The sequence below is a fragment of the Pleurodeles waltl genome, chromosome 3_1 (assembly GCF_031143425.1).
Source record: "Pleurodeles waltl isolate 20211129_DDA chromosome 3_1, aPleWal1.hap1.20221129, whole genome shotgun sequence".
Taxonomy (NCBI): domain Eukaryota; kingdom Metazoa; phylum Chordata; class Amphibia; order Caudata; family Salamandridae; genus Pleurodeles; species Pleurodeles waltl.
Genome location: NC_090440.1, coordinates 1,986,011,899 through 1,986,023,968, shown reverse-complemented (window position 1 = coordinate 1,986,023,968; position 12,070 = coordinate 1,986,011,899).

Below are 12,070 nucleotides of genomic sequence, written 5' to 3'. Positions count from 1 at the left end.
ATACATAGCATACAGGAAACATTTAGAGCACTGTTTCCTAGGACCTAGCAGAAAATTCTGCAAGTCTACATCTTCAGAAAGAGTGTTAAGATGTTTTTTAAATGCGGCTAACATGTTAGTCTGTACCCATTGTTGGCACAGTTTACCCACACTGTATGTTGTAACTATACCCGTGTGTTGACCCGATACAAAGCGAGGGTCTGGCCTCTTAATTGTAAAACCCCCTGAAGAGTTAAAAAAACTTGCTTGACATCTATTGGTGTCAGTTGGCCATATTAACCACCCGCCGGGACTGGAAAGTGAAGAATTATAGGTACCAGCCATAACCATTGCATCTAGAATTTCCTCAGTGATATTAAGGAAATATTGCCAGTCATCAAATTTAGCCGGTGTGGGGATACTGGGCGTGTTCATGTCTTTAATTTTCGCTAACCCCAGATAGGATGTCTGTTGAATGTGTTATTCAAAAAGATCATTTGCACAGGAATTAGGCATGCTCTAAATAAAGCTTCCTTACCCTGTATTTGCCAATCTTGTGTTCCCCATACACTTTTTAAGTCAATAGTGCTCTTCCAGTATTCGTAACCTTCAACTGCGAGCCGGGAAACAAAGGGATCTGAATAAATCAATTTTGTGTTAGTTACCAAAATCTTCCTAATTTGTGACGGAGGTAACTTGAAATAATATGACTCCGCATTTTTTGTGTCATGCCCAGTGAAATACGTAAAATAAATGTATCTGAATAATACTTTGGGCTCCCCACTGGTGGTGTTGAACAGTATTCCTACTGTGTGTAGTTCAATACTGGCCTGTGTCTAGTGGCATGGTGTAGGTAGTAATGTCCCCAATTATCATAACAGAACATTTCCCCATAATTCATTGTATGTTTATATACATCATCACTTCCAAATATGGAATAGTCCTTCATTTCAGTTTGCATGGAATCAACTGTTTGGACATCCCATTTATCAGATACAACATGAGGTGTAACCACATCTGCCATAGATATTTTGAACACATGTGGAATTTGAATGACCTCAATAGGCCCGTATATATCAAAGGACATATTGTCCCACACAATCCCATCAGGAATCAGTATTGCTGAAATATTTACAGGGACAAGTCTCTTCGGACCTTATGTGAGGAATGATATGGAGTTAAGACTTCATCCACAGACTCAACAGAGTAGCGTTCAGGAATGTAATGACCATTTATAAGCAAAAAGAAAACAGTCACAAAAACAACCCAAAAAATTAATGCAGTAAATGTCAAACAGATCCATAAATAGTTCCATGGGTAGATTAAATAGTTCTTTTTAAGCCATTGATACAGCTTACGTGTTTTCGAAACATTGTAAATCATAATAGTGAATGAGTCTGAAGAACAATCATCAATGTCTACAAAATAGCCAGAGACAGCCTCTGCAAATGCTGGAGCCGGTGCATTATTTGTAGATTGGTCCACTTCACGTGGAGGCTCATGGTAGACCACATCATCAGTCTGTGTAGTATTAATGTAAAAAACAGCCAAATCTTGGACAGGTGTTGTTATTGAAGTGGTAACTGGAACTAACAAGAGTTTGTTTTCCACCCTCCCCATGGTCGAGGAGGTCTCTGTGACAGTGTTGGACATTGTTGCATAGTCCGTAGTAGTGTTGTTCATTCTACTATGTAGAGGTATGTCCTGTTTGGTAGTGAGAGGGGATCGGGAACTACCCAAGGGACCTCTTGGTCTACTGTGAAGGATCGGCCACATGGTGAACTTTGACGTCATCAATGGAAATGTGAAAAAGTAGCCTCTTTCTAGCCTTGTTACCCCCACTTTTGACCTGTTTGTGAGTATATGTCAGGGTGTTCTCACTGTCTCACTGGGATCCTGCTAGCCAGGGCCCAGTGCTCATAGTGAAAACCCTATGTTGTCAGTATGTTTGTTATGTGTCACTGGGACCCTGCTAGCCAGGACCCTAGTGCTCATAAGTTTGTGGCCTATATGTGTTCCCTGTGTGATGCCTAACTGTCTCACTGAGGCTCTGCTAACCAGAACCTCAGTGGTTATGCTCTCTCTGCTTTCCAAATTTGTCACTAACAGGCTAGTGACTAAATTTACCAATTCACATTGGCATACTGGTACATCCATATAATTCCCTAGTATATGGTACTGAGGTACCCAGGGTATTGGGGTTCCAGGAGATTCCTATGGGCTGCAGCATTTGTTTTGCCACCCATAGGGAGCTCTGACAATTCTTACACAGGCCTGCCACTGCAGCCTGCGTGAAATAACGTTCAAGTTATTTCACAGCCATTTACCACTGCACTTAAGTAACTTATAAGTCACCTATATGTCTAACCTTCACCTGGTGAAGGTTGGGTGCAAAGTTACTTAGTGTGTGGGCACCCTGGCACTAGCCAAGGTGCCCCCACATCGTTCAGGGCAAACTCCCCGGACTTTGTGAGTGCGGGGACACCATTACACACGTGCACTGTACATAGGTCACTACCTATGTACAGCGTCACAATGGTAACTCCAAACATGGCCATGTAACATGTCTAAGGTCATGGAATTGTCACCCCAATGCCATTCTGGCATTGGGGTGACAATTCCATGATCCCCCGGGACTCTAGCACAGAACCCGGGAACTGACAAACTGCCTTTCCGGGGTCTCCACTGCAGCTGCGGCTGCTGCCAACTCCTCAGACAGGTTTCTGCCCTCCTGGGGTCCAGGCAGCCCCGGCCCAGGAAGGCAGAACAAAGGATTTCCTCTGAGAGAGGGTGTCACACCCTCTCCCTTTGGAAATAGGTGTGAAGGCTGGGGAGGAGTAGCCTCCCCCAGCCTCTGGAAATGCTTTGATGGGCACAGATGGTGCCCATCTCTGCATAAGCCAGTCTACACCGGTTCAGGGATCCCCCAGCCCTGGCGCGAAACTGGACAAAGGAAAGGGGAGTGACCACTCCCCTGACCTGCACCTCCCAGGGGAGGTGCCCAGAGCTCGGAATGGTATGGTGAGGAGTAATGGAGTTCAACACCCATCGTCCCCATGGTGTCCCTGAATGCCTTCGAGGCAAATGCAGGGCCCTGGTCAGAATGGAATGCTGCAACCGCATATGTACTGATAAAGATCAGCAAGTCTTTAATAACAGTTCGAGCGTCAGCCAACCGCTGCGGCCATACCCACAGGAAACTATAACAAGAATCTACAGCAACTAAAATGTATTTGTATGCACCATCTGGTTGGAGTGGACCGCAGTGGTCCAGGTACACACATTGTAGTGGCCTGCTGGACACCAAGAGGGATGTCTGAGGTGGGCGTTTGATATTGGAGCCCTTTATTTGCTGGCAAATGTCACAACAAAGGGCATACTTTTTTGTCCATCTGCATAGGCCAGGCCACCAGAAGCGTTTCTGTAAGAGTGTTATTGTGGCCGAAATACCAGCATGTGCAGAAGCGACACCCTCATGCGCTGCTTTTACTAGATCTAATCTTTGGTCTTCATTGGGGATCACTCGATCTCCAACCCCAGGAATTGTTGCGTAGGCAACATTCTGTGCACTGATATGATAAGAATAATTTGTAGGGTATCCTTTCGGGAGGGACTTGCCTTCAGCCGAAGCTTTCACGGCAATCAGTATTTCATTATCCAATCTCGTCTGTGAACGAGTCACTGGAGCCACGGAAGCCGTAGCTACTGCCGATTTGGCTGCTTCATCAGCCATAGTGTTGCCGATAACGTGTTCTCCTACAAGTTGATGGCCCAATGTATGTACTACAAAGACACACAGTAGCTTATCCTTAAGATCAGCCACCCTCCCCCACAATGTTTTGTGTTTTATGGTGTTCCCTTTGGAATAACCCGTTCAGCTTCCAGTGATTAAGATAATCATTGTATGACTGGACGCAGTAGTACGAGTCGCAGACTATTAAAGTCAGGCATCCTGGTGCTGTGTGTTCTAGCGCTAATATAGAAGCTTTAAGTTCAGCCAACTGAGCTGTGCAGTCCTCTAGGGTCTGCGTGTAGGTGTTGTGAGGGTGGAAGACTCCATCTTCCATCACACCGCTCACAGCTGTGCAAGCGGCTGAGTATTGATGTTTAGTACCTACAGCTGGTTGCGCTGAACCATCACTATAGATGACAGTATGGTATCTGTCGAATGATAAGCTATTTAGAGGAGCAGTGTACTCCTGTTCATACTGGAGAAACTCTTGTGTATGAAGTTTTGGATCAAAGATGTAATCAACATCAATGGCGGTCAGAGACGTTGCCCACTGAATCAAACGTGGATGTAATGCTTTAGCATTGGGAATGCTTGCTTTGGTGACAGCCTCTAAGGCCGGCACCGGGGTAACAACAATAATGCGTTTCCCTTGGGCAAGTGGCCTCTCCTTTATGACAGCCATTTGAACTGCAGTCAGAATCTTTTCTGTAGGTGCAAAACATTGTTCTGCATTTGAGTATAAATGTGATTTATATGCTATGGGTACAGTGTCACCTTCATTGAAGGTGCCTAAGTAAATCCAATGGCACCAACAATTATTCTGATGACCAAATTTGTTTTATTGTCACATGTGTGCAAGTGTTTAGCTTCTAGCATGTCCTTTTGCAATTCCCTAAGGATGCGTGTGTGTTCAACTGTCCAGTGTCTGCTAGAAAGGTTTGGCTGTATCAAGTCATAAAGTGGCTTGATACGCTGTGCATAGTCTAGAATATATGTTCTGCCAAAGTTGAAAAAACCTAGTAATGACTGTAGTTTCTTGAGAGTGTTAGGAGGGTGCAATTGTGCACATTTCTCCAGAAAGTGCGGGACCAGGCTCTTTCCCTTGTTTGAAAGCTCGTATCCCAGGAACAATACACTGAGAGGGCAATGTTACTTTTCTTAAAGTTGAATTTGCAACCGAGGTCTGCAAATCCCAAAATGATCAGACCGACCCTTACAAGATGAATGTTGAGGTCGTCGTCCATGAGATATATGTCATCCAAGTAGGATAACTCCTCTGGATCAATATCATGTAATATTGATGGTACATGTGCTCAGAATAGCCCTTGGCTGTTCTTATAGCCTTGGGGTAAACGACAAAAGCGTTTTTGTGAGGCAAATGAGAATGCACTCAAGTCCCGACTTTCATGTGCTAAGTTCTGGCAGAAAAACCCATTGGAAATATCTAACGTTGTCTTATATTTTTTACACACTATATTGTTTATTAGTGCCGTGCTATGTGAATTTTGTATAGCATATGTACGTGTATGGCTATTTAAATGTCTGTAATCTATTACTATTCTGTAGGAATGGTCTGGCTTTGCAACGGGGAATAACGGGTTATTCATTGCAGATGTACAGGGCTCAGTTACTCCCTGGTACTCGAGTTGAGTGAGGACCTCCCTCACCTGAGCTTTTGCTTCATGTTTAACAGGATATTGTGGCTGAGGTTGGGGTGTAGACCTAATAGGAATTACATGACAAGGAGAGTCCTTCTCCCAACCTACATGATTGCGGTATAACGCAGGTGCCTGCGCTAAAGCCCATTCAATAGCATAGGCTTGTTTTTCTGCTTCTGGAACAAGATTAGAGAAAGAAGGCAAAATGACATCTTCCCCATGTGGGAGCTTACGGACGTGCTCAGGTGGCCAGTATCTTTCAGCCAGTAGGATATCACTAGTAAGTTCATCCCAGAATATCACATCAATGGTGCACTCCACGTCTCCCTCTATTTGAATTTTCAAATCATAAACCTTGTCAGGTGGGAGAACGCGGCCGTCCGTAGTCTCAACTGCAATAAAATCGCTAGTTGCTGTCGCATCCAGATGATCTTTCAGACTCTGGTGACATATCGTGACCTCTGCTGCGCTGTCTAACAGTGTCACTGCCCACGTCTTGTTCCTCAACAATGTTCTCAAGTGTACTGCCATTTTTAGCTGACAGTGCAGCCACCTTTTTCTTTTTAAACTGTGGCTTCTGCTGAGGAGTCTTTTCTTCTTTTTTGACTGTAGACTGTGTTAAGTCTTTCTTTTGTTTCATGTATTCAGGACGTCGATCAGGGCGCCCCCCTCTCTCGCTACGTCTGTCCGGTGCGTCCTGAAAGGAACGAGAGGGATGTGAATCAGTATATCTATCCGTGGTTTTTATATTTTCCCTATTTCTGAGATTGTATCTCCTTTCGGAGTTCTCTGGGTGTGGAGAATCAGCTCTCTTATTTCGTCCATCCTTAAATTCTTTTTGTTTTTCCTAGCACTTTTTAGAGCCCGCTTGTGCCTGCTTAGTACCTTCCTTAAGGGTGGTACTTTGTAATTCAAACTTCTTTGGTTTGGCTCCCAAACTATCCTGCCCTGTACTAGTATAGGTGTCGGAAATTATTTTCGGTAGCTGTCTCTCCTGTTCCAAATGTGGAGTTTCTCAGAGACGCTGGCGTATAGCCAATGCTACGCTTCCCTTCTAATGTTACTGAGTATTATTTAGGAAACTGCGTCAAAGTTACGCATTAACTTCATCTGGTGCAGACCCGTGCTCATTCTGTATTTGTTTTAACACTTCCAGTAAATTGGCGAGTGTCGGGGTACCATGTGTGGTAGTATATATAGCAGCGAATACTGTACCCCATGTGGCGCAGTCATCCACTGAGGGAACCATCCCGAAGGGCAAGCACATTGTGAGAAGACTATGTTTTTCATGTGGTCCCGTATGGGGAAACAGAGCTTCTAGCTGGTTTGTTTTCTGGGCTATCCAGATCGGTATTTTTTCTCGTTCTGTGGGAATTTTACCCATGATAGTATGCACTGTTTGTGGATTAATATCAGTAGCCAATTGGTATCCACCAGATACTGGTGGAGCTGGACGCGCTGGTGTTGTGTTCAAAGTTCGTATTACGAACTGGACTAGTCGTCTATAAAGTGTTACTAACTCATTATATAAATTTTGCCGATTTGCTATTGGCATATTTGGTATGCCTGGGTGAGTTGTGTATGTGGCAAACATAGGCCACTTTGGTCCATCATTACTTAAAGAACCTAGGCCCATATTTATACTTTTTGACGCAAACCAGCGCTGGTTTGCGTCAAAACATTTACCGCCGCCTAACGCCATTCCTATGCACCATGCAGGCACCTTATTTAAGGAATGACGTTAGCTGGCGGACTGGTCAGAGTAAAAAAAAATTACTCAAACCAGGCAGCGCCGGCGTAGGGGAAAATGGGGGTTGTGCATCAAAAAATGGTGCAAGTCAGGTTTGAGGCAAAGATCATGCCTCAAACCGGACTAGTGCCATTTTGTGATGCACAACGCCCATTGAAATGACTTCTGTCTTAGCAAAGACAGGAGTCATGCCCCCTTGCCCAATGGCCATGCCCAGGGGACTTTTGTCCCCTGGGCATGGTCATTGGGCACAGTGGCATGTAGGGGGGCCCAAATTAGGCCCCCCTATGCCACTTTAAAAAAATTAAAAAAAATACTTACCTCAACTTACCTGTACTTACCTGTTATGGGTCCCCCCCATCCATGGGTGTCCTACAGGGGTGGCAGGGGGTGTCCCTGGGGGCAGGGAAGGTCACCTCTGGACTCCTTCCATGGTCAGAGACCATGGAAGTGAGCCCATAGGTCCTTTAACGCCTGCCCTCCCCCAGGCGTTAAAAAACGGCACACATCAGGCTGTGTCTGTGAGACAGTGATAGTCAGGGTATCCGTAAATTAGTGCCTATACACCATCGTTGGTGGCGCCATGTCGTAGTTTGGATTCTTGCTCTAGCAAGACTGCTAGTTTAAGGATGACAGTACTTATGTTTGTAGGTGACTATGCCAATCCTACAACAAGTCGCAACTCTTGTCCCAACCCTCTGGGCTCACTAGCAGCACCTCTCCAAAAACCTAAACAGTAAAAGGTGATTTGTGGCAGCCTTTACGCATGGACTCGAAAGTATGACATCTCAGGGAGTGTCGTGGTTAAAAGGAGATTACCCCTTTCTCACAAATACCTCATGTCTCCTCCAAACTCAGGCAATAGCGAAAATGCAGTAAAGTTTCAATAGTTTTTATTTAACACAACTGCAATCTGCGATAAGTTGCATTGGCTGCAATGATTAGGATAATGAACAGTGCAAGAAACAGAATTGTAAAGACAAGAGTCATTACTACGAAGACCCCCACCATCTTGCAATAACATGAAAACATATAATGGCCCTCATTACAACCCTGGCCGTCAAAGACCGCCAGGGTTGAATTGGCGATCGTATCGCCAAGAGGCTGGCCGCACAACTCGCCATATTTTGTCCGCGTGGGTAGCGCTGTGGTCACACCGCCGGGACCGGCGGTTTTCCGCCATCGTTGTCCCAGCGGTTATAATCCGCCTGGGGATTATGACTCTGCTTCCCGCCAGCCTGTCCAAGGCGGCGGTAGAGACTGCCATGGAAAGGCTGGCAGGTAGGGGAGTCGCGGGGCCCCTGCACTGCCCATGCACTTAGCATGGGCAGTGCAGGGGTCCCAGGGCACAGTCCCGTCGCGATTTTCACTGTCTGCCTGGCAGACAGTGAAGAGCGCGACGGGTGCTGCTGCACCCGCCGAACCGCCACATTGCCGCCGGCTCCATTAGGCATGGACGGCCGTCTGGCAGTACAACCTTGGCGGTCGGTCTCGTCCGACCACCAAGGTTGTAATGAGGGTCAAAGTGTGTAATATGTCCTAAGACCCTATCATGATAGGCTAACCTCCTACCTAAAGGAGAGATGGGTATGGTAAACCTAATCTGCCAATGCCATGTCCATGAGAGGAGCCCCCAACCCTTGTTACCTTGGAATGAGGTCTCTATGTCAGACTCCGCAGGGACACGAAGACAGAGTCAGCATCAAGACGACGTGCAGCATCGATATCAGCGATGGTGGCGATGCCCTCTGGTCGGAATCCCTTTGATTAACTGTCTAAAGGGCGATGTATTTATACATATCTACTTGGACCCCTGACGTAGGTGTGTTCCCAAACAATAGATAACCGCATGCTTGGGGCGGCAATTAATATAAACAATTCCATCGAAAGCATGAAGAGGGAAAGTCCCTAAATGTGAACACCTCCAGTTAGTTTGTCTTTGTCACTTGATTTTGACGCCTTAACGCGGTAGCACTGATAATGCAAATCATAACAAGTGGCCTATCTATAAACAAGGCAGCCATCTGAGAAGAATTAAATAATTAAATGGGCTAAGACAGAGCAAGCTAAGTAAGTTAAAAGTCACTAGGTGACGGGGGCACGAGTCCGCAAGCCAATGGCTAAGCTAACTCTTTTATCCCATTAATACAAACTAGGATTCACTACACCTGAACTCTAGTTACCTGGCCTTTTGGAGTGAAAGGTGCCCTACTGATGTGTAACCCCCTCCAACTACCAGCTTCACTAGATGGCTTGTTAGCTGACATGTCTTTGGGGGAACCCCAGAGTCCTCAGGGCCCTCCCCTGATTCTACCTGGGTACCCTCCTCCTCTACCCCCTGATCTTGGGATGGGCCAGACTGGTGTGGGAGGCTGACCTGGCTTATAGTGGGTACCGGATAGTACTTACACCTTGTGCCAGGTCCAGTTATTCCTTATTAATAGATTAGTAGTGTTTTAGCAGCTTACGCTGATAAAGGCAGCTATAGCAGAGCAGCTTAGGCTGAACTAGGAGACATGCAAAGCTCCTACCATCCAACTTATATCATAAGAATCACAATAGTCAGAGTTACTAAAAATAAAGGTACTCTATTTTAGTGACAATGTGCCAAAAATATCTCAGAGGATATACTCCCTTAGGAGGTAAGTAAAATACACAAAATATACACACAAATCAGGTAAGTAAACAGTTAGAAAAGTAGTGCAAATACTGTAGAATACAATAGGATGCAATGGGCCTAGGGCAACACAAACCATATACTAAGAAAGTGGATTGCAAACCATTTAGGAACACCAGGCCTAGGGTAGTGTGTAGAGGGTCGTTGGGAGTGTAAGAAAACACTAAGGGTGTCCAAGATACCCCACCCCAAGACCCTGAAAAGTGACCCTACTTCCCCAGATAAACACTAAAGTCGTGATAGGAGAATCTGCAAGGACAACAACTGACTGCAAAGCACTGAAGACAGATTCCTGGACCTGAGGACCTGTAAAGGAAGGGGAACCAAGCCCAAGAGTCACAAAACTGTCCAGGGGGGCCATGAGCCCACTAAACCCCGGATGAAGGTGCAAAATGGCTGCCTCCAGACGGAAGAAGCTGAAAATTCTGCAACAACGGAAGATGCCAGGAACTACTACTTTGCACCGAAGATGTCCCACGGCGTGCTGGAGGACGCAGAGTTGTTTCCATACAGAAAGACTGCAAACAAGCCTTGCTAGCTGCAAAGGTCACAGTTGAAGAAAATGGGTGCTGCCCGGGCCCAGGAAGGACCAGGAGGTCGCCCCTTGGAGGAGGAGACAGAGGTGGCTCTCAGCAGCACAGAGAGCCCACGCAGAAGCAGGCAGCACCCGCAGAAGCACTTGAACAGGGGTTCAAGAAATCTGAGCACGGCGGTCGTCTCAACACTACAAAGGAGGGTCCCACAAAGACGGTGGTCAACTCAATGAGTTGAGCAATGCAGGACGGAGTGCTCTGGACCTGTGGTATGCTGTGCACGAAGGATTCCTTGCAAAAGTGCACAGAAGCCCTAGCAGCTGCAGTTCACGCAGTACACAGGATTACTGTCTGGCGTGGGGAGGCAAGGACTTAACCCCACCAAATTTGGACAGATGGACCACTGGACTGTCAGGGTCACTTGGATCCAGCTCCTGTGTTCCAGGGACCACGCACGTCAAGATGAGAGGGGACCCAGAGGACCGATGAAGTAGAAGATTGGTGCTTGTGTTAGCAGGGGGAAGATTCCGCCGACCCACGGGAGATTTCTTCTTGGCTTTTAGTGCAGGGTGAAGGCAGACAGCCCTCAGAGCATGCACCACCAGGAAACAGTCAAGAAAGCTGGCAGGATTAGGCGCTACAATGTTGCTGGTAGTCTTCTTGCTACTTTGTTGCAGTTTTGCAGGTGTCCTGGAGCAGTCAGAGGTCGATCTTTGGCAGAAGTCGAAGAGGGAGATGCAGAGGAACTCTGGTGAGCTCTTGCATTTGTTATCTGAAGAGAAACCCACAGGAGAGACCCTAAATAGCTCTCAGAGGAGGATTGGCCACCTAGTCAGGTAAACACCTATCAGGAGGGGTCTCTGACATCACCTGCTGGTACTGGCCACTCAGAGGCCTACTTTGTGCCCTCACACCTCTGCATTCAAGATGGCAGAGGTCTGGGACACACTGGAGGAGCTCTGGGCACCACTCCTTGGGTGGTAATGGACAGGGGAGTGGTTACTCCCCTTTCCTTTGTCCAGTTTCGTTCCAGAGCGGGGGCTGGGGGATCCCTGAACCAGTGTAGACTGGTTTATGGAAGGAGGGCACCATCTGTGCCCTTCAAAGCATTCCCAGAGGCCAGGAGAGGCTACTCCTCTCAGGCCCTTAACACCTATTTCCAAAGGGAGAGGGTGTAACACACTCTCTCAGAGGAAATCCTTTGTTCTGCCTTCCTTGGACTGGGCTGCCCAGACCCCAGGAGGGCAGAAGCCTGTCTCTGGGTTGGCAGCAGCGATAGCTGCAGTGAAAACCCCAGAGAGCTAGTTTGGCAGTACAGAGGGTCCATGCTGGAGCCCCGGGGATGCATGGGATTGGCACCCCAATACCTGATTTGGGATGGGGGGGGGGCAATTCCATGATCTTAGACATGTTACATGGCCATATTCAGAGTTACCATTGTGAAGCTACATATAGGTATTGACCTATATGTAGTGCACTCGTGTAATGGTGTCCCCGCACTCACAAAGTCCGGGGAAATTGCCCTGAACTCTGTGGGGGCACCTTGGCTAGTGCCAGGGTGCCCTCACACTTAATAACTTGGCACCTAACCTTCACTTAGTGAGGGTTCGACATATAGGTGACGTATAAGTTACTTAAGTGCAGTGTAAAATGGCTGTGAAATAACCTGGACATTATTTCACTCAGGCTGCAGTGGCAGTCCTGTGTAAGAATTGTCTGAGCTCCCTGTGGGTGGTAAAA